We start from the raw sequence: 24,243 nt of genomic DNA, 5'->3' as shown, positions 1-24,243 counted from the left end.
TTTTTTTTAAAAAAAATAATCATTTCATTCATTTACATCTCAAATGATAATCCCACTTCCTGGTTACCCCCTCCACCAACCCCCTCATCCCACATCCACCACCTCCTCCCCCTTGCCTGTATGAGAGTGCTCCCCCACCCACCTAACACTCTCCAGCCCCACTGTTCCAGCATCCTCCTACAATGGAGCACCAAACCTCTCTGGTACCAAGGGGGCCTCCCCTCGACCCTCCCGTTGCTGTCAGGCAAGGGCATCCTCTGCTACATATGAATCTGGAGCCATGGATCCCTCTAGGTGTACACTCCTTGGTTGGTAGTCTAGTCTTTGGGAGAACTGGGTGGTCAGGCCAGCCTATGCTGTTCTTCCAACAGGGTTGCAATCCCCCTCTGCTCCTCTAGGCCTTCTGCCAGCTCCCCCTCCAGATTCCCTGAGCTCAGTCTGATGGTTGACTCCAAGCATCCATATCTGCACTGGCCAGTAAGCATTGGTCTTATACTAGATGGAACTGGGATTATTTGGATGGGATGTGTTCATGTGTGCACCTGTGTGTGCATGTGTTTTTAGGTCAGAAGACCATGTTGATATATACCTCAATTGCTCTCTACCTTATTTTTGAGACAGGGTTTTCCCCTCTCTCTCTCTCTAGGGTTACAGGGACAAAAATCTAGGTTCTGCAAGAGGTAAAATCCCCTAGAGGCAAAATATTGACCTGTAAGAGCAGCAGGATGCAGAGGAGACCTGGGACTCAGGGACACAGAGATGCTCAGAGAGCCACTGAGGTCTGACGCTCCTCTCGCAGCATGACATTGTAAATCAGGGAAGATCTGGAGAGATGATTGCCCAGCATTAGAGCAAAGATGGGGAGAAAATTTCTCATGAGTAGAAATACACATTTACAGATTTTTTTCCCCACGTAGGTGAGAATTTAATTTACCTCCAGAATGCAATATCTACACATTGTGCTTTTTTATGCCACTTTCAGCAGATTTTTTTTTTTTTTTTTAGTTCATAATTTTCCTATGGCCTTGGCTGTAAGATATTTAATGCTCGGCTGTGTTCATTGTTTTTTGTGAACTTATAAAAATTGCTTTTTTATTAGTCCATAAAAGCCATGTTTGGAGACAGCCTAAAATAAAAATTAATGCAACTTATCACCCTATAGCACGGAACAAGTGCCTGCTTCAGTCTCTTATTTAAGCACCACAGATGCATTGAAACCTAATAAAAATTGTTCCCCGGCCCATCAACCCTCACCAAGACGCAAAGAGCTGAGGTCTGTGAATTGCCCACAATCAAAAGGGAGGCTTTTTGAAAGCTGCAGTATTAAAACCAGGAGCAGGTACGCTGTAGCTCCAGGCAGAAAGTCGAGGCTTTGTGCAGAACTGAATGCCCGTCACACAACTCTCCTTTTTGATCACCTTTGCTTTAAAAAATATTGTCCTTTTGATTGAGGTATGACTCATCCTGGCTTTGAAACACATCTTCCTGGGTAGGAAAGAAAGCTGCATTCCCTGTGGTGTTTGAATAATAACGCTCACTAGTAAGACCTGCAAGGTTCGCTAGCTTCAGGCATGTTTAATAATGATCTCCACAGGGCCACATGGGGAAGGGTGACAGGAAATCCGCAAAGGGAATGGGTCTGGAAAAGCATTGCAATGCAGCAATAATAACAACCTTTATATTTTAACATAAATGATGGCGCCCAGCCCTGCAGAGGTGAATGTCTTTCAGAGAGGCTATGCAGTCTGCTTCAGAATGGTGAGCACAGACTCAGTGTGTGTGGTCATTAGAGAGGCAGTGGGGGGGGGGGAGAGGGGGACAGAGACACAGGGACACAGAGACAGACACAGAGAGTTGGCAGAGAGAGAGACAGAAAGAGATGACAGAGGGACACACACAGAAAGAGAGACAGAGACAGAGAGAGGAGAGAAAGAATAAACACTAACAAATGTTTCCCGGGTTTTCCATCCCATCTGCTCATGACATAGGCTCACAGCCTTTAAAAGGTGATGCTTTTTCTTGTACACTGCCTTTCTCTGGCTTTCTGCCCTTGACCTGGGTCAGGAATCTTTGTGGGAACAGCATGCCCTTGTCTTCATCAAAAGCAGCCCCACAAAGGGTCGGGGGGAGGAGGCTCAGGGGCGCTGGCGGGAAAACACCACACCACTATTTATTTTTTTAATCAGATGCTCTTCAGATGTGTTCTTGGGGACAGATCTAGCACCGAATCATTGTTTCTTCCCAGAACCCCATTCTGTTTCTGGGAGCTCCCTGATCCCGTGCCTTAGCTAGGAAAATCAAATGATGTATCTGGTAAGCCTGTGGGAAAGTATGCTGGCTCTCCCAAACGTGATAAGAAGCCAGTCAAAATGACGGGTGTGAGAAACAACCACAGCGAAGCATTCTAGCTAAATAGATACCATCTGCACCCCAAGAGGAAACATGTCTTGTCCGCTTCTGAGGTGATGATCTCTAAGCTACTGCTCTTTGGGGTCTGATCATGAGTCTGGGCACTGAGTTCCCGGGACACGGACCAACTAGCTGTGCAAGAAAGACTTTATGAGAAACTGTCCACCACCCCCCCACCCCCCTGCTCTTTCCTAAGAGTTTCAAAATCAGCAAGCCAAAAAGCATTTTATCCTAATATAGAAAAGAATTAAGATGCAGAGGCTTCTTTGCTGAAGCCTGCGTGCTGGGGAGAGAGAGAGAAAAAAAAATGGCGTAGCCCTCTCTGGCAAGAGTCGGGGCTGAATCATCATGGGAGTGTTTGTGGTGAAATTACATTTTTCTCTTCCATAGTGAAGTTATTATCACTGAGTTATGGACAGCAAACCTAGAGTGACTTTGGTAACATATACTCTTTTCATATTTTAAAATTACATAAAGTTTGGCTCAAACGGAACAAAACATCCAAGCATATATCATTCTGAGAGGGAAGCAGAGAGGAGGAGACCCTGGGGGAAAACAAAGCTGGCTGGAATCTTGAAGTAAAGAGCCAACAAAGCAACGGGAGAGGAGGGCTTGCTTTCTGTGTTGATCTAAGGGAGGAAACTGTGTCATATCTCCATAATCACGAGAAACCAGAGGTCACCCAAGTGGACAGTTTTCCCAGAAGCATCTGTGAAAGTAGCCACAAGACTGGTTCTGTGTCACTCAACCTGTCCCGAGACACTTCCTTCTGCTGGCTGATGGAGAACATACATTTGCCTGCATTACCTCACTGATGAGAGGCCTTTGCACGGTGGCAAGGGTTAGGGAGGCAAAGCCAAGGCGAGCTTAGCAAAGAAGATGCTGCAGACGTGGTCTGTCCCATTTCTAACAACTCCGGTCCCTGTCTCCACCCTGCAGCATCAAGAGAGTTTGGTGACGGTCCTTACCACTAGTCTGTCCTTTCAGAACGTATCCACACAGCCTTTGTTGGAGCCTTCTAAATGATCACACTGCTGTCTATGGTGTTCCCCATGACTAGTCTGATGAGCTGTAAAGCTTTTCAACCTTAACATCTATAAAATATGGACAGTCCTCCTGGAAGCTCCCACGAGATTAGTTTCTTCTTGATATTCAACCACCTTTCTTTAAAGGCATCATTGGTTGTTTGGTTGTGTATGTGTGTGCGTGTGTGTGTGTGTGTGTGTGTGTGTGTGTGTGTGTGTATGCTCATGCCTTCACATGCCATCAAACACATGTGGAAATCAGAGGACAGCTTTGTGAAGTCCATTCTCTCCTTCTATTTATATGGGGAAGTGATGGGGGCAGAACTTTGGCCGTCAGGTTTGCATAGCAACTGCCTTTGTCTGTTGAGCCATCTCACTAACCCCTGGGCCTTCTTTTACGGAATAGAAAAAAAAATGCATCCCTGTGTACATGTTTGTAATTTCTTCTTTTGTTCTCTTGGTACTTGTTACGTGCTTCCCATGGCTTCTGGGCAGCAGATATTGGTTAATCTGACTTCAGAAAAATAAATAAATAAAACCCTTAAAAGAGTAAAGCAATAAGGGAGAAAAACAGATTTCTGGGCTGGTATAAATAAGCTGTTAGCCTTTCTGTTTTCAGTGCTTTGGGATCGAGTGCAGAGTTGCCTACTGTGTGTGCATCTTCTCCACTCTGACTCTATTTGGATACTTTTCATACTTTTCTTTTTTGATATCTCAGAAGTTGCTTTTGATTGAATTTGTTATTTGGGGAAAATTATTCTCAGAAAGGAGCCATATTCTATTCTCCACCATTACTTTGCAGCATTATGTCTGTAATACAGACAAAGGCACAATGTTGGGCCCAGAAGTGGGGGAGGGGGAACCCAAGGGAGTGTCTAGGAAAACACTGAGTGCCATAGCCCGTGCCTATGAAGGCCAAGATTGGAGGATCACCATCAAGGGGAGACCACTCTGTGTTGCTCAACTCACGTGGTTGGGGGTGGGGCAGGAAGAAGAGAAACAGTCTTGGCAAAACACTTGGAAGTAGCAAATGGAAGAGGGCACTGGAAATTTGATGTATTTGCTGATATCAAAGGTTGGTACAGTTACATCTGGGATGGCAAGAGGAATTCTGCATCTCAGAATGGCATTTGTAAAGGAATTCCACAGCGTGAGTCAAATCTCCTGGAGTATATCTCCTTGTTAAGCCACTGGGCTCTGTTATACACATTTCTCAAGTACATTTCCCAGTGAGAAGATAATGGGAATATGTCTGTTGTTTAATGATAGGGTTCAACAGCCAAGCTCCAAGATAGCCCTGAGATGGGCATCTTTTTATTGTGTATATTTCTATCTCTCTCCACCTTCTGCATCATCTTATCCCAATCACTGTCAACCCAGGGTATCAGTTTTCCCTTGCTTCTCTGCCTTAAGCAGAGAGATTTCCAATGAACAGGGGCTTACAGCCGCTCACAGCCCGTAATCCATCTGTGAATCTGACATCCCCCTCACACAGGGTACAACCACATTTCTAACCACTGTAAGACAATGTAATCAATATTCAGGTAAAATGGCTGTCTTTTTTTCATCTGCACAAAGGTAGTTGTTAATATGATGCATGGTTGTTGAAAACTCATGTTGTCCTTGGTTTCTTACTTTGGCACGTAGCTATTTTTAATAGACCAACTTTTCAGTGATAGCATGGACTGAATGAAATAATTATGATATTTGTATTTAATAATACAATTCCCATTCCAATAACCCCCAAGTTATCTCACACCCAGGGAAAAATGTCAAAAGCCTTTGTGGAATGAAAACTGCAATTGTTTTGGACAAATTAAAGGAAACAGTGATAAATAAGAGCATATTTCATGCTCACCGATTGAAGATTTGATAATTTACTTAATTGTTATAAGAATTGGGAAAAAGTTCTAAAGGATACACTTTATTAATTATGTTGCACTTTGGTCATAGTAGATCATTTATTCAAAATGTTGAGGTCATCATACTTACCGGTGTGGGCTACCTCACATCTTAGCAACATCTAAATATTAAGGTCATCTCATCTTTATCGCTACAGTTGATCCACTATAATAAGTGGGATGATCAGATACGTGTGCAGAAAGAACATCTAGCATCAAGACACAAAGGTTACTAAATTGCCTCCAACCAAGCACAGCAAGGCTGTGTACAGTATTATACTGTACACTGTGTTAAAACCAGTGCATATGTAGAGGCACTGATTATAGCATAACTGTCTTAGGGTTTCTATTCCTGTGACAGAACACCATGACCAAAAAGCAAGTTGGAAAGGGTTTATTTAGCTTACATTTCCACATCACTATTCATTATTGAAAGATATCAGGATAGGAACTCAAACAGGCCAGGAACTTGGAGGCAGGAGCTGATGCAGAGGCCATGGAGGGTGCTGCTTACTGGGTTGCATCCCCTGGCTTGCCCAGCCTGCCTTCTTACAGAACCCAGGATCACCAGCCCAGGATGGCACCACCCACAATGGGCTGGGCCCTCCCCCATTGATACTAATGAGGGAGAAAATGCCTTACAGCTTGATCTCATGGAGGCATTTCTTCAACTGAAGTTCCCTCCTTTCAGATAGTTTCTATCAAGCAAACACACAAAGCCAGCTAGTACAGTAACTAATGTTCAAGCCAAATTGGTAAAGATGCAGTTTCTTCAGGATTTTCTAATCTTTCCAAATTGATTGGTACGATCAGAACAATGTCTCTCAACATTCCAGTAGATTTTGTTATGGCCCTTGTTGAGACAGGGAAGAGATATGTAGAAAATATATTTATTTAAATAATACAGTAACCCTTGAATTATCACCCACCTAGGGAAATATGGAAAACAATTGTTCAGTGAAAGTTACAAATATTCTAGAAATATATATTTAATGTAAGCCATGTATTATTATTATATAAATAATACATGTGCAAGTGATAAGCTATCTGAAGGAAGATCAGAGCTGGAGGGCTAACAATAACATCAGGTATCAAAATTTATTCTCCAGCTTCATTATTTATATATGTAGTGTTGATTTAATGATTTGATAGATAAACCAATAATGTAGGAGAGCAGATCAAGAAATTGAGCTGGAGATCTAGAGTCAACAGAGATAATACAAAGGCACCTAGGAATGAAGAGAGGACCTGCCTGTGATCCTGACAAGGTACAGATTATGCTGGGCACATATTAGATGAGATAAGAATTTTAAAATTTCACTAACAAAGAGGTAAAGTTTGGCTAATCGAGCAAACAAAACTTAAGTTCGTTAAGGCGTACAAATAAAAGAGAGGCAAGGTGAGCTCTGGAGTGGGAAGAGATATTGTCAAGGCGGAGGTAACAAAGGAGTCACGTTGGAAACTCCTACATGCCTCTAATTCAAAGGCTTGCCTGCCAGTAGAAAAGCAGAAGTAAGGATTTTAACAAGCCTTGCTCAAAACAGCACCGGCATGTGAAAAGTGTCCGCCTTCCCGTTGAATGTCAAGGGGATTCTAATTAACACTGAAATATGAAATGTCTCCACTCCAACTAGACTGGCAAAAAAGAAAAAAAGAAAAGGAAAAAGAAAGAAAAAGAAAAAAGAAAAATAAAAAAAGAAAAACAAAACAAAACAACAATAGCAACAACAACAACAAAAAACTGATAAAGACACACTAGGGGAGGAGAAGCAGGGCAATCAGTGAGCAGCATCCACCTTTGATGGCAAGAAAACAGGCAAACTGGCTTGAGAAACAGTTTAACAGTCTCAACTAATGTACAACGCAATGTAATGTCATCTCACAACCCCCACAGTAGATGCCCACACTCAAACCCATACGTCTGAGATACAAGATAATCGTGATGTTATATATACCACTATGTGCATGAACCAGCATCTATGAGCATGTGAATACATCCCGGACATAGACACTGTAACTACACAGATAACATAACAGGCCTCTGGCACTGCGGCGCATTATGTGATGAATGAATCTCTTCCAAAATAATACTGAAGGAAAGAAGTCAGAAATTTAAAAAAAATACAGATTGAGTATTCCATTTATATAAATTCCAAATCCTGGATAAAGTGAACTCTACTGACAGAGGCCAGGAGACAGATTGCTTCTGGAGGTTTGTACCTGGGTACCTCAAGGAGGCTCTGTGTGCTGCTTGATGTTCTGTTCCTTAAAGTAATTGATGGGAAGAACAATGCACTGGCTTTGTAAAAAGCCATCAGACCAAGGACTTAAAGTTTTATTTTGCATGTTTCTCCATACGCATTACATAAGAGATCAGTATTGGCTTAGGACCCCCAACACCAAGTTCTCATCGAAAAGGAGATTGATTTGCCCCAGAGGGACAGAGGACAGGGAATAAGACACAAAGGCAGGAGATAGATGATGAAGGACAAGGGGAAGGAAACAAGGGAGAGGGAGGAGGGGTGTTGGTCCCATAAAGAGACAAAGGTCTGCCTCTGGATAGAGAGGAAACTGATACAGCCCATAGGCAAAAGTCAGTTGGTGAAGGTACAATGGGAAACCCCATGTTAAGATGAGATGTTTAATTTTACCTGGGCATGTTAGTTGAGTGACCAACAAGGGAACAGACCTTGGTGCCTAGCTTTAGGAATGTAATCTAATGGTCTTTAGCAAGTTCGAGGGAATAGGGGAGAGCAAAACCTGCCTATCAGCACCACGCTCCCTATGCTCCAGAGCCCCTTCACATCACAATTGGACTAAGAATTTATCTATTTATTTATTTATTAGACATAGCACACAAGTATGTCATTCCCAGTTGCTGTAACCCAGGCTGGCCTCCAACTTGCAACCTTTCTGGTTATCACCACTTAAGTGCCGAGATTGCAAACATGTGCCCAGTCACTAAAATCGTCCTTAGAATCGGTCCACTTCTGTAACTGCCTCTGCTAGTCAGTCTACAACGCCGACTGCATCTGCTGCTGCTTGCCTTCCTGCCCCTCTGAAACGGTTGTGCAGTGCGCACAACTTTGCCCAAGATAATCGAGAAATCCCAACCTCACAAGTTTCATGTTGTCCTTTTAAAGCTCAAAACACAATCAAGTTGTGAAGGACCTAGTTCGTCTAACAGAGATAGGGAGGCTCAGACTGAGAAGGGAATTTTAATTCGGCCATGCATTATCTGTATCCTGTAGGATCCAGGAAAGATAAGAGTTTGAGTGGACTTTGCCGCCAACATCCTCTTGATAAAAACCGAGTCACTTTATTTCAATGACACATACTTCCACTGTGATTTTTATCTCGAACTTATTTAGTCTCACACCAGGGGCTCACACCAGGCTTTCTTTTTTCTTTCTTTCTTTTTTTTTTTCTTTTTGTTTCTCTTTCAATTTTCCTTTAAAGGCTTCCGCCCTCAAGGTCAATGTAACCTATGGAAATGGAACTGTCCTTCCGGATGCCTTGAGTGCTCTCGCTCGCGGATGCAGCTGGGAAGGAAAGCAGGCAGGAAGCTAAAAGCTGCCTGTTCTGAACTTGGATTTTTAAGAACATTGTTTGAAGTGGCTGCGGTGTTATTTTAATTTACTGTCTCACAAGCAGCTCTTCCACATCACAGCATCAGGTAAAGTGGAGTCTCCTCCCCCCACAACCTCCAATAGACTGGATGGGGAATGGTGAAGAGTCTTTGGGGACATCCCAGAGACAAGTGGGAGAGCTGCGATCAGTGTCAGGTTCAAAGTTCTTGTCTTCATTTCACTCGGTTTCTCTGCCCAGTAAATTTGGGGGACAACCCATTCACACACACCATTTGCACTGGGAACTTAAGTGTCCTGTTCTCTTCTTTTGCCTTGTTTATAGTTACACTTGGTCTACCCAGATACACAGACAGAATCATCTGGGGGGGGGGTTCCTTAAAAGAAAAAGTGAAATCTCTTAGGTAGCAGAGAATCCATCTTACCACCCCTCCCCACCAGAATGGAAATTGTTACATCAACAAGTGCCCCTGAGGATGTACACATTTGTGTGTGTTTGTATGTGGGGTTCAGAATATAACTTTAGATGTTCTTCCTCGGGTGCCTCCCACCTTTTGTTTGAGACAGGGCTTCTCTTTGGCTGAGACTTCACCACATCAGCTGGGCTAGCTGGCCATCTAGCTACAACTAGGATTCATTTCTGCTTCCTGTCTAGTCATCCCTTGAGCAAGTGTGTGCCCTTGCATGCATTTTTTTTATGTTCTGTTTACATCCTGGTGAAAAGAACACAGCACTTTAACTTGTCCCAGCATGAAGCACTGTGTCCACATGTCCTCCTGTCAGTGTCCAGCAGTTATAATGTAAAGGTGATGTGAAGAAGACTCAGGACTGAAACTTTTCTCCCTGTCAAAAGATTGGCTAATAAGGGTTCAATACACTGTCTCCAGTGTGTACATACACTGTATCTATGTACAGTGATGCATAGAAATGCTACTATGTTTCTACTGTGGTCAATGCCTCCTTGGGACTACTCAAGCAACTTTGGAAAGGTATGGTGACTGGTTTCAACTTCAACTTGCTACAACTTCGAATCACTTGGAGAGAGGATCCCCCTGAGGGTTTGTCTGCATTGGGTTGGCCTGTGGGCATGCCTATAGGGCATTGAATTAATTGTTCTAAGTGGTGTGGAGAGATCCAGCCCACTGTGGGAGGTACCATTCCCTAGTCTGAAGGTCCTATCTAAGGATGGGGAACTAAAGCCAAGCCCTAGCAAACAAGTGCGCATGTGTGCACTGCATTCATTTCTCTTTGGTCTTGACCATGGAGGTTGTGACTAGCTCTCTTGAAGTCTCTGCCTTGACTTCCCAGCAGTGATGGACTTTGACCTGGAATTGTAAGCTAAAGCGAACCCCTTTCTCCCATGGGTTGCTCTTTGTTTGGGGGGGTGGGGTGGGGAATCACAGCAAGAGAAATGAAACTAGAACAAAAGTTAATCAGAAGACAAGTTTGCTCCCCCCTCCCCCAGCGATGGTGCTCTGTGGTACCCACATCTTCACATAAGAACTTTAGCTTCCTCAAATGGACATTAATCCCGTGCCTCTCACTGAAATAAAGAACTCAGAAAGTGATGTGTTCTCGCCTCAACACCCCATGCTCTCTTGAGATGATGAGCTTCGCCTGTCTGTTGCTCATCACGCTATGTCTGTATTGTGTAGAATTATTTACTTACTGGCTGCTAGGAAAATATGTTTATGTGAAAATGTAGCACTCTTGTGTAAGGAGGCGTGAGTAGCACTGTTGCATAAGGGGATGGAGAGGAGGAGTCTTGATTTAGTTTTCATTGCCAGCTGAAAGCCACAGTTTCCAGTTTCTTTTGTATCCTAAATTCGGAATGTGTTAAAAATCCCCTGGAGACTGTTTTGCCATGAGCCTTAAAGAATTTGAGCAGTCATTAACAAAAGTCCAGAAATAAACCCCATGATTAAGAGGCAGTACACTGAGTGCCTGCATAATTTGAGGTGATAGGCCCTTGCCAGCATGGGGTCTGCGTTGCTCATTCTGCTAAGTTTTAGCATGAGAAAGTCAGAGGTTGAAGGACTGTTAAGTCCTCTTGGCTTTTTTTATAAATAGCTCTAAGGCATCAAGAATCCTTTATAAAATATTCCACTTATTTATTTGTGTGTACGTGTGCTTGTGTGTGGAACACTCATTCATTCCATGGCTCCCATGTGGAGGTCTGAGGACAATCCTAAGAGTCAGCTCTCCTTCCACTGAGTGGGTCTTGGGGATCGAACTCAGATCCTCAGGCTTTTTGTGGCAAACACCTTTACCCACTGAGACATCTCTGCAGTTTGAGAATCGTTTTTAAAGCTTTGAGACAGTCCTAAAATATTAAAATATACAACCGATTTTTACCATATCCAATGACGACAGGCAAGGCTTAGTTCACCCAGAACCAGAAAGCTCACACAGGCTTACATGTGTTGTCTTTAAGACTCTCCAAAGCATCAAACAGCTTACTGAAAATTGCCTAGTAGTCATCTGCCCACAGAGCATCATGTCATGTGAGTGTCTTTCTCCTCTCTGTCTCTGTCTCTGTCTCTGTCTTTCTCTGTCTCTCTGTCTCTATCTCTCTCTCTGTCTTTCTCTGTGTGTGTGTGTGTCTGTCTGTCTCTCTCTCTCTTCTTACTGTGTGTCTATCTGTTTTTCTTTCTGGTCACACCAAAGACTAGTTATAGGCTGAGGCTAAACCTCAGTGACACAGCACGTGCTCACCATGGGCAAGGCCTTGAGGCTGATTTGTGGTACCATAGGGCAAAACCCTAAACCTTCTGCTACATGTTTTGTCTCTTGATCTTTAAATTAATTAGAAAAAAACGTTCAAAGATGGTGTTTGCCTCAAGTGAGCACCCTAGGTTACTATGTGTGAGGAAGGATCATTAAGAAAAATAAAACAAGAAGAGAATCAGACCAGTATGGGAGAAGCCTGACTGGGCAGAGTCCACAGGTTGTATTTCCATGCATCCAGGTAACATATAATAAACACATACCATCTCACACAGGGAGCACATAGACTTACAGTAGAGACATCAGAGAAGAGACAAATGGTTGCTTACAGGGGAGCATCCATGGTGACTATTCCTGAAAACCGGCTGAAGATCCTGAACTTGAGGCTGACATTAGAACTGACCGACCAGTTGTTTGTTTGTTTTTTATATGAGACAGTATAAACAAAAGTGCAGCCACTCTTGCAAATGACCGATTTTAGATAGGACTTCTGTTTACCGGGAAATATATAACTTTGGGACAAAAGCAGGGAGCTTATTACTGGTATATCCAAGGTCTCCAGGAATAGAGGTGCATTGTTTTGCTAAATTAAAGGTGTGCATCTGTGCTACATTCAACTTGTGAACCCAGCCAGGTCTTACACAACCTTCTCCAGGGTCTAGCCTGGTATATTTCTCAGGCACTCCTAATCTACACACCCTCCCCAAACCTTCATCTGTAGCCTGGGCCATACATCCAATGTTGCTTCCTAGTCTACCCCCAGGCTCTGCCTATGGCACAACCTATCTCTGTAGTTTAAAGGAAATGTTCTCATCTGAGCAGACAATGTTCTCTCTGATAGCCATAGACTACCTCTTGAAAACCCCAACACCAACATAATTTTTTTTAGAAAAGCTAATTTCATTTAAGAATGTCTAATAAGGCAGTAAACATATTAATTTTGTTAAATTTTAATGCATGAGCGCATATCTCCATTTCTAAGAACAGATGTGGTATGGTTGGGTTGTCTTTTATACTCCAGAAAAAAGCTATTTCAGCAGTTAGAATCTAGAAACAGGTACGTGAATAGCTGTCTTCCACAAGGTTTGCAAAATGGTAGTGAAATGCCGTGCCCTCTTTGTGAAATGCCACGCCTTCTTTGCTGCAGAACTGCTGTGGCTTCCAGGCCAAGGCCTCCTGTGACTTCTCACATGATACCTACGTAAAGAATGCTCTCAGTTAAGTTCTCGGCTCCCCTCACTGCTTGAGAGACACCACATGTGAATGCTACCACCTAGATATTTGTGCCTGTGATTCACAAGGTAACATACCTGCGCATTTACTCCCATGCTTGCGTTAACTGGATCACAGCACATCTAAGTCTAGGAATGGCACAAGGCAGCTGTATCTCCGAAGGACACCTTTTACATGACCCCATTACATTCTGACAAAACCCAGCCGTCATTGCCAAGACACCAATGGCGCCTGGTAGGGACAGTTTTGGCAGAGTGCAGAGAGATTTTTCTCAACTGGCAACTAGATTCATCCAGGTTTACAGGTAAACAGCAAGTGTCTTAGTTAAGGAGTATTACAACTCCTGGGATGGAACACCACGACCAAAAGCAACTGAGGGAGGAAAGGGCTTAATTTCACTCACAGTTCCATATAGCAATTCATTATCTAAAGCAGAAAGGTAGGAACTCAAGCAGGGCAGGAACCTACAGGTAGGAGCTGATGCAGAGGCCATGGAAGGGTGCTGCTTACTGGCTTGCTCAGCCTGCCTTCTTTTAGAACCCAGGGTTGCCAGCTCAGGAATGGCACCTCCCACAAGAGACTGGGCCCTTCTCCACTAATCATTATTTAAAAAAAAAAATGCCCTACAGACCTGCCTACAGCCACATTGTATGAAAGCATTTTCCCTAAAGACTCAACCCATGTCAAGTTGACATGGGAAATAATTTTGATCACCACAGCAATTTCTACTGGGCAGCATTGTTCCAGAGTAAATATGCAAAGGAGGCTTTGTATGCTGTACTTTCTAGACTAAAATAAAGTGGTTTTTCTTTTACAAAAAGAAAGCCCAGCGTATTATATAAGAGTACAGGATATTTACAAATTTCCACCCCTCCCTTCCCCCACTCCCTGTCAGGTTCTTAGTCTCATCCATAGTTATTCATGGACGTAGTAACAATGCTAACAGCACAAAGCCTGAGCTGTTTCTCTGCAGTCTGGGCAGTGCGTTCAACACTTTGTGGATACCCTTTCATCATATTAAGACAATTTGCTAAATTCTATAATTCTTCTGCCTTAACTTTTGAGGAAACCGACAACCTCCAGGGCCCATTCCGTGTCACTCAAATGCACACGTGTTGATAAAGTGAAGGTTTTGACTGGGGGGTGGGGGTTGATAAAGCTCACTTTCACCATAGTGGGTTAAAATGAGCATCGCAAAATAATGAAAAAGCTCATTTCTGTTCTCAGCCCCGTCCTTGGGTGTGGTTGGCAGCTGATATTCTCATTTTTGTGGTCATTTCAGATCAAGGATCAGAAGAAAGAGGTACATTGTTGTTTGTTTGTTTGTTTGTTTTTCTTTTCTCCAAGACCCAGAAGGATCGATGTGAACATAAACAATAAGGCCATCTTTAGTCAGAAATGCCTGGCTTCAAATAAATGCCAGTGAGCTCGAAATGCAAAGAAGGCAGTTGGTGAGACAAGGAAATACTATTTTCAGGCATGAATGCACATGAGGCATGAATGCACATCTCTGCCTGTAGCTCTCATGTCTGACCAGTTTTATAATATCCAGGACACACACTTGTGATAAGATGATTCGACTCTGGACTTGGCAAGTTCATTAGAAACAAAACTAGAGAATCCCGGTTAGCCTATGCTAATGCTTCCCCAATATTTCCTCCGTGGTTAACAGCTACCATCATTCTCTTTTAGGAGACAAGAACCCATGCACAGACATTTGTGCCTGTGATTCACAAGGTAACATACCTGCGCGTTTACTCTCATGCTTGTGTTAACTGGATCACAGCACATTTAAGTCTGGGAATGGCACAAGGCAGCTAGTATCTCCGAAGGATGCCTTTTACATGGCCCCATTACATTCTGACAAAACCCAGCTGTCATTGCCAAGACACCAATGGCGCCTGGTAGGCACGGTTTTGGCAGAGTGCAGAGGGATTTTTCTCAACTGGCAACTAGACTCATCCAGGTTTACAAATGTGCCACCCTTGGCTAATTAGTGACAGCGCTGGCTTTTAATTTAAACTGAAGCAACGTGAGAGAAAAAAAAAAGTCAAGAAACAGAAGTGGATAAACAAGCCCACTGTCTCACGGTTGGAAAACAACAACAACACAAAACTGTACAAGCATGAATGATCAGTCCTACAAAGAACTTGATGGATACGGATATGTCTGAAACATGAGAACATCTGGCTGCATTACACAGCTGCGGGGAGGGGGGAGTCCAAATTCAGGAACGTATTTCTGTCACTGACATCCAGCAAACAGATGGCAATGGTTCCAGTAAAATCTCTTAGATGTGATGAGAAGTCTTGAAACTCCGAGTCCATAAATACATTGTTTGTCCCTTTATTTCCACCCCAGTAACTTGTTGCCAGCTCCTTCTCTACTCGCTATCTTTACAACAGGGCCACTGGTGAGTGCAGAAGCAGCAGCTGCCTGAATCCAGCCTAGCCTATGATCTTCCCCAGCTCAGTGCTTGCTGCTGTGAGCGAAAGCAACATTCTGTGATGTGAGGTTGCAGCCGAGGCTATGACATCCTTGTTGTAAGACCCAGGATGCTACAGATGTCTGGTATGTTACTAGACAGGGGCAGTGAAATAGTTAATGAGCTTTGTGTTCTCAACATCACACTGTGCTGTTCACTGCAGTCTTTTGGGGGCAGATTCCTTAATATTTTCCTTTAGCTATGAAGTTGACAAATGTGCACATCTTCAATCCCAGAATGAAAGATGTGAAGACCTGGACAGTTTGGGCCCAGCCTTGGCTACATAGGGATATCCTGGATTTTTTGTTTGTTTTGTTTTGCTTTTGAAGTATAATGGATGAAGTTCATGTGCACACATAAGAAGTTATCCAGTCAGTAAGCAACAAAGTTAAAATCCATGCTTATGTCCTTGTTGGCAAAAGAAAAAGTTCTTAACCACACCCCTGAAAGATCCAAGAATGTTGTGGGGGGAAATCACCTTTTGTTGGAGGTGTCAAATCTCAGACAGAGTTGCATCAGTCCAAGCTGTGAGCTTTGCTGATGACTTGAGCAGATGCGTCCAGAACCAGAATTTGAAAAGAGAGTGTTGCTCTTTGCCAAGATCTCCCTCTAACCCAAAAGATCTTCTGCTCAAGGATTGTGGAGACAGAATATATTTCCATGAGAAGGTCATGGAATCCATGCCTGTTACAGGACTCACAGACCTCCCAAGCTTTGAATAGTGTTAATGAGGGAGTATCACGAGTGCACAAGTCACTGTCTCTGTATTCAGTCATGAACATCCACCTATAACACCACCATCCATTCGGGTGAGCAATCATAGAAATTAAAACCATAAGCACATACAACGAAGGAAACCTTGAACTCGTGGTGATGTGAAGACTCCAGGCTGGCTGAAGCAACGGCCGCTCTCTATACATATACTCTAATGATCTCACATTTTCATCAACCCAAAAGAATGTGGTAATGAGCTTGGCCATCTGTGGGAAAGTCCTTAGGAAGACCAGGGTGATGCTATTGCATATGGCATATGCGGTACAATTTTTGAGGCTCAGGGTGTGGCTTAAGCGGATAGTGGAATTCACAAAAGAGAAATGAGGGTTTTTTTTTTCCTTCATGTTTTCTGAATTCAGAAGCACTGGACACATCGATCGATACAGTGCCTGGGTTCACTTTCCCGGAGGAGTATCCACTGAAGAGACACCAGAATGAAGATTCCTATTTCAGATCCCAGATCAATGTTCCAAAACTAAAATATCAAAATTGAGATAAACCAACATTGAAGAAAGACTATGTGGGCATCCATCCCTACTAGGACCTCATACCAGGGAAAGAGCCATCTTCAGTGGCTTTCTGGCTATAGGAATGGACTCAAGCCTTTAGAACACAAGAGAGGTGTTAAACATACAGTCATTAGGCCATGTGTGGAAGGGCTCTGAGACACCGGTCACAGCATCATCACCAATGGTGGTAGCACCACAAGATTTGGACTGCTTCTGTGCATTATGAACAATGTGCTTAAGTCTTTGTGGACATCATTTCACCACACTAACCCAACTTGCTAAGTTCTCTAATTCTCTTCCTTTAGCATCTGAAGAAACCAAGGTACAACTTGTCCAAGAGCAAACTCTACCCAAATTTTGAGTAGAAAATATGGAATCTGGATTTGAAATGTTGTCCATCTGGTATCCAGGGGTCTCACATTTAACTCTTATTTTTCTACTGAGAGGAGGGGAGAGCTGGCATCTGAGGGAGTCTGTGACTTAACACCCTGTTGGGGAACACGGTTGAATGTGACAGACATTGCTATTGATAATCACGGCATGACGGTAACACAGATGGATCGAGTGGCTTCCTAGTTAACAGAGTAATGAGATAAGTATTGTTGCTGCAAAAGGAGAAGGCAAACTGGGAGGCAGAAGGACATTAATACACATCAAGTTGTCCTCATTAGACAAACACTCAAGGGCGAGCTTTCTACCATGAAAGCGCCATTGTCTCTCACCTGCTTGCAATGAATAACCACTTAAAATGTTAGTGTCTGCTTCTGTTACCAAGTTTGAGTGCCTTTCCTTGGGTTTCATTTTGGGCTGTCACAAGCACCTTTTTAGAAAACCACAGGCATTATGCTTTTAAAACATATAATGTCTTTCTAGTTTAGATTGCTGTTAAAGCAAGTCGTTCATTTACTTACGATTTACAGATAGGATCTTAGAGTATAGCCCAGGCTGGTTCTTCCTTGAACTTGAAGAAATCCTTTGACCTCAGTCTACCCAGTGCTGAGAATGCATGCATGTGCCACTGATCCCAGTAAGTTGTCATCTTATATACATTGGAGGCAGAACTGCAATCTCTTCACCACAAATGATCATTTTCAAATGATTTGATCTGGTGTTTGGAAGGTATATACACTGAGACTAAGCATACTGCATTTGGCTTAATAACTAGTCCCTATATATGATGTTGGCTTTGCAAGAAATACCAAAGTCTTATTGGGTCTGTTGTCGGTTTTGTGTGTTGCCTGCAGCAAAGTGATGTAGTGTCATTTATTTGGGATAAGGCTTATTTTCAACCCCCTATCTCATCAGCCATGATAAACCATTCCTTTTTCTGTACCTCTGCTCCAATGACTTTCTGGTACTCATCTCCTGTCTCTTTCCTTGTATGTCATATTTACTTTCTCTCTCCTTCTAACTCTTACCCATCCCCTTCTCCATGGAGTTCACTGCTTTTTCTTTATAACTCATGTCATTTCATAATCCCCTTAATTTGTATTTTAACTGTAGTATTATCTACAGTTAAACCCTAACTCTATCTACCTCTACCCTTGGCCACTTTGAAGTACCCTATGATAAGAGAGCATATCATAGCAGAAAGCATATGGAGACAGACGGGGGCGGGGAAGGGAGAGGGAGAGAGAAGGAGGAGGAGGAAGAGAAGGAGGAAGAGGAGGAGGAGAGGGAGGAGAAGGAGGAGGAGGAGAAAGGAGAGGGCACACATACCTTTACAAGGCATACCCCCAGTGACCTACTCCTACCAACTAGTCCCATGATCCTAGTTTCTAACACCAACCATGAATATCACTAAATTATGTATCTACCAAGTTTCAGTTACTTTCTCAAAGCCTGGCAATGAACAACCAAGCCCTTCCCACATGAAACGTCTCAGCTTGAATCTGAGATTCAGCCACCGAACCACGACTTAATTCCCCCTTTGCTGCCATTGTGTGCAGCAGCAGCAGCAAGATAAAACTTCCCTGTGAAAAAGTTGGGTCATGCCATTCTTTTCTTCAGATTTCAATTAAAGATAAACTCATTCTGCAGTGTTCCGATCTCTCAGCCGGGGTTGGCCTTTACATCCAACCCACATTAACTTTGTCTTTGTCGGTGTGACATTTCTTGGAGGAGTCATTCCCAGGCTCCATGATTTGTTCAAGTAGCTTTGCTGTGAGCTTTCACAATACCTGCCTTTTTCCATCAACCCTGAATTATATTTTATTGTAAAGTCTCCTTTATCTACTTACCCCTCCTTGGGATTTAGAAAGTATATAGCATCAGAAGGAATGGAAGACCTACTCCAAGGTAGATTTTCAGTCTGGTGCATGGGATGCACTTTATAAATGTGAGTCAGATTAACCAATAAGTATGTGAACCTACTTAAATTATACAAATAAATGGATCTGCTTACTCTAAAACTCTATGGCTCCAGACAAAGTGACTTATCATCCCAGTTTCTACATTTTTCCATGCTTGGTATGGCTCTTGGTTGCTACTTATGTTGAATCTCACAGATCTACTTACCTGGGAGAAACAACTACAATTGCTTCCAACACTAAGAAACCTATTTTGGGTCTCTGAGACATGAGTGTTCTGTTCAGCTTTTCAATTCTTGGGATATTTTCTTTATATTTATCTTATTTTTCAAAATGATTTCCATTGCATAACATATATTTATTAGTGCTCTAAGAAAATCCATAAGCTCTCTTAAGACAGAATCTTAACTTCACTTATTTTAACCACCCTAACTTTCTAGGATATAGAAATGGGTTTATCCTATTAACATTTATTTGGTAACAATGGTTGAATAGATCCTGTACATCTATAAATAAAATCCAATTTGTATTTCTTGATCTTTTGTAAAATTTTATCCAGATAGATCTTCAGCTTTAGAAACAGTGATGCCACCTTCATTGGTATCATTTTAAAGACTTAAACTTAGACCTACATAAAAGTGTGCATTTGGCGAGCTGTCTTCTATACATGTTCATGTGTGTATGTAGATAAGATTTCCATTTAACTATATACTGTTTGAATTTTTCACTGCTGTGATAAAATAACTAAATTAAAATAAATCTTCCCCCTTTAATCAAAGTTAGTTATTTTGTCACAACAGTGAGATAATAACACAGAAAATGGGGACCGTGTGGGACGTTGTCATAGCTTTGCTCAGAGATGTGACTCAGAATCATTTGGAAGTGAGTTGCAAGAGAAACGTGAAAAAGTTGGAGAAGCGAATTAACAAAACTTTAAAATACTGACAGAACACCGTGGTAAGCCATGTGAGAGCTCAAAAGGCAAGAATGCAGATAAGAGTGTGGACAGCGAAAATTGCTTATAAGGTGTCAGATAGGGACAGGGTTCCATTAGGAGCTGGAATAAAGCATATCCATACTGATTGACTCAAAGAATTTGTCTCCATGTGCCCAGCTCTATGACTGGGTTTAAAGATGATAAGCTAAATTATTCTTCTGCATGATGTTTTAGGGAATTGTCTGCATTGCTGCTGTTGTATGCTTTTAGTCAAGTTTAGAGTATGAATCATGATCAAAGAGTAGAACAGAATGGTTCAAAGAATCTGGAGCTTTTCTAAAAAAGAGAATGAGAAGGTGGGCCTATAAGAAGGATAGTTGCTGAAGAAATTAGATCCATCAAAGACTAGCCAAGTGCTCTGCCCTGAAGCAGTAGGAAGATGTCTTGAGGACATTTCAGACATTGTCAAGACTCTACCTAGCACAGACTTAAAGGCGATGGTTCAAAATTAATTAGGAAGATTTTTCTTTGAGAAGAGAGCTCTAGGGATCCCAGCATACACAGGGCCATCTAGAGTTGTGTTTCCTGTACCTACTTAGTAGCCACTCAGAGATCCCTGCAAAAATGATCTAAGGCCTTGGCAGATCTTGGCATCATCTATGTGGTGTTTCTTTACTGGTACAGAGGATGCAAGATTAAGTTAAGTTGGACTTAGTTCATGAGAAAACTGTGTCCTGGAGGAGGTAACTGGCCCGGTGACTTTTCTGCAGTATATCTGACTTATCTCCTCCACCACTTTGCCCATTGGCTTAGCCACTTTCTTATTGGCTTCATCCAGGTATGTACGGATACAATAAGGGAAGCGTGTGCTCAGATGTACTCTATGATACCTCATAGGAATCAACCTGTCACTCCCACTCATATAAACCAGAAACATGGGGTACTTGGCACACACAGGTATTGGGTACTAAGAATAGGTGCTTAGTTTCCCTGTGTTTGAATGGACAGTTTGAAACTCATTCCATAATAACTATGCTCTAAAGTTTTAGTAGAAGTTGACTCTAGCTTCTTTTCCTGATAGCCAACCTGATAACACTTAGTATTAGCATTTTCTTCTTTCCTACCAAATTCATTTCTTCCTAAGTACTTGTCACCTTTTTCTTTACATTCTACACTCACAAACTTAAACGGGATCTAACATAAAACATTGAAGTTCTGCTTTCAGGGAACCCAGATTAGAAGACATATCTATTAAACCGGAGAGCTGACCCAAATCTTAGACCTTAGATTTTTGAATTTTAATCTGTCTTTCTTCTCCTCTTCCTGAGAACAAATAAAACGTCATCATGCTCTCACACTTTTTTTTCCCTTCAAGACACATCAGACTTAGAAGTAGATTAAACAAGCAAAACCACGTTAAGCCTTACTGCTTCTCTTCCCCTAATGAGATAATTCAGAGAGCTTGAGAGCAAATCAGACATCCATATGTATTGCTTATCAAATACTCTTTAGAAGGTTGACTCTATGGAAGAAGAGATTTCACTACTAAGGACATAGATTTCTTTGATTACTAATTTGAAAATTTTAAATTAGAGAATAGTTATTTCTGACAGTTGATTCCAACCTGACAATGTCAGCCCAGAGAAAGACTAAGGTGAACTAGGAGGAAAAGAACTCTCTCACAGATGTGAGAGCGTTTTCTTAAGTAGTAGCAAAAGACATCAGTGAGAACAGATTGATGGAAAGCCCAAATCTGCCACAGCACAAGACATTATCATTTCAGGAAGAGACATCTATAGATCCTTATCCTGCCCCCTAGTTTGTCCCAGACAAAGGTCTTAGTACTTCCCTCAGAATATGGGTACCCACAGGTACCCTTTAAAATGCTATGAGTAATACCATAATTATATCCATATTTTCTCTATTTTATTAAATAGATAGTATATTTTTTTCTTCAAGAAAATTTAACTTTCTGTTGGTTTGAATAAGTATGGGTCCCCTAGGATTGTAGATTGGAATGCTTGTTCATTAGAGGGTGGTGATGCTTAACAGGGATTAGGAAGTGTGCACTTGTTGGAGTAGATTTGGCTTTGTTGGAAGAAGTGTGTCTCTCTGGGTGGGCTTCAAGATTTTGAACTTTCAAGCCAGGCCTAGTGCCTCTCTCTTCCTGATCTGGACGTAGAACTCTCATCTGTCTCTTCGACAGCGTGTCTGCCTGTGTGCCACCATGCCTCCTGCCATGGTCATAATGGAATAAGCCTCTGAACTGTAAGCCAAACTCAGTTAAATGTTTTTCTTCATAAGTGTTGCCATGGGTATGGCATCTCTTCACAGCCATGGAACATGGACTTGACAGAAAGTCAAGGCTTTTATACCCAGCCATGTGCTTGGAACATTGCAGCCAATGTTCTTTTTTGCTTTCTTCCAGGGGCTTCAGCTTTGGCCACTGGGAGCTCTTTCTTTAGACTCCATTGTCTCTTTATATTTATGTGGTTTTGTGTTTAATTCCTCTGGTTCTTGTCCTTGCTTTCTGGAATGGTTCAGAAATGCTTGAGGCTCATTTTGTTTTTGTTTTTGTTTTTCACCCTTGTTCCAAGAACTGGCCATTTATCCAAGAAGCCCTGCTTATGTTTAAAAGAGAATCATATTAGAAAGCCAGAATCTAGGGATACTTGTTTGCATATGGTTGCTTTGAGGCCATCTCCATGAATAGAGGAAGGAAATACATGTGTGTATATTAAGATATATATATACACATATATATATATCCTCTTCCATAAATATGTCTACATTTAAACTATGCATACCAAAGTAAACCTGAGTCTGTACTGAAGTCTCGACATCTAATCTATTCCAATGTGAGTCATTCCAGACTCCTCCCCTTGCATATGTAGAACACCCCACAACATTAAAAGTCCACAGCTTCCATTCTTTGCCACCATTTATTTCCATTCTGTTAGACATACACAGCACTGTTAGGATTGCTAACCCACCACCATCACATGGTGCAAGGCCTTATTTCTGAGGTGTGTATGTGAAAAAGTGATATTTTTTTTTAAAGATGTTATCTCTCTAAATATACCTGGCTCTCCCGGAATTCACCATGTAGAGCAGGCTGGCCTTGAACTCACAAGAGATCTACTTGCCTCTGCCTCCCCAGTATTAGGAGAAAGGCATGTGCTGCCCCACTCAGCCTAAAAAGAATAGTCCTAAGGAGCCCTCTTGATTTTTTTCCCCTTTGGTCCACTGTCTCAGAAAATATGCAAACCAAAATAAACCAGAATTTATCTAGAAAACCGTGTGAATAGCATCCAAACAAAAGCTGCAATTATAAATAGAAAGTAGGTGTGGCAGGGTCAGGGGAGGGTGGGGGTGATCTCAGGGATGCTTCACTGGCCACAACCCACAGCACAAACAGGTAGCCTGGAAAAGAGCAACAAACTGACTTCATCTGGCCAGCTTTCAGATCAGCAGACTATGTGAAAGCTGGCAGCAGGAACATGGCGTTCTTTCTTTACTACCTGTGCTCAGAAACACCACCAGGCCTCCTCCATATCCTTGATGGGGAACTCAAAAATAAAGACAAACCTAGAGGCTCTTGTGTTTTGTAAAGGCCGTGTGTGTGTGTGTGTGTGTGTGTGTGTGTGTGTGTGTGTGCGCGCGCGCGCTTGTGGATGGATTCTGTCCACACATGAGTGGGAATTCCCCTAGCGTCAACATCATGCAAACAGTTGTTCATTTGTTATTACCCATAAACCATGTATACACAGTTATTAGCTACCCAAGTCTCTGATCTCATTGAGTCTCATTGTGTGAGTTTTGACAAATATGTGTCTATATAGTATGCAATAAGTATGTAACCACCACCTTAGTAATATACAAAATCATTCTACTCCGCTAAAGAAAAAGTCTCTGTGCTTTCCTCTGTACCCATCCTTTCTGCTTAACTCTGGGCAAGTCCTGATATTAGTACTGTATCTATAGTGTTGTGTTTTACAGTAGAGTTGCCATCGAAGGGATCTTTCTGATAGCATTTATTCATTTAGTGACATGAATTAGGTTGTATTCCAGACTCTGTCCAGGAAGATGCCTGGAAGATGAACCCCAACCAACTGAGTACCTGGCTCAATTCCTCCTGGGCTAGGATAGTCACACTAATTGTGAAAACTGTTGAGCTAGAGTGCAGGGTCGGCGGACTCCCGCCAGCTACCCACGACACCCGCCAAAGGATCTTGAGACTTCTGGTGAGTGGAACACAGCTTCTGCTCCAGTCCAATCGCGTGGGACCTGAGACTGCTTTGGTTGGGGAGGCAGAAATCCGGCCTGAGTAGGGCCACAAGCCTCTTC

This window comes from Mus caroli, chromosome 13 (assembly GCF_900094665.2).
Source record: "Mus caroli chromosome 13, CAROLI_EIJ_v1.1, whole genome shotgun sequence".
Classification (NCBI taxonomy): domain Eukaryota; kingdom Metazoa; phylum Chordata; class Mammalia; order Rodentia; family Muridae; genus Mus; species Mus caroli.
The sequence above is the reverse complement of the archived record's forward strand: the minus strand, read 5'-3'. Positions refer to the sequence as shown.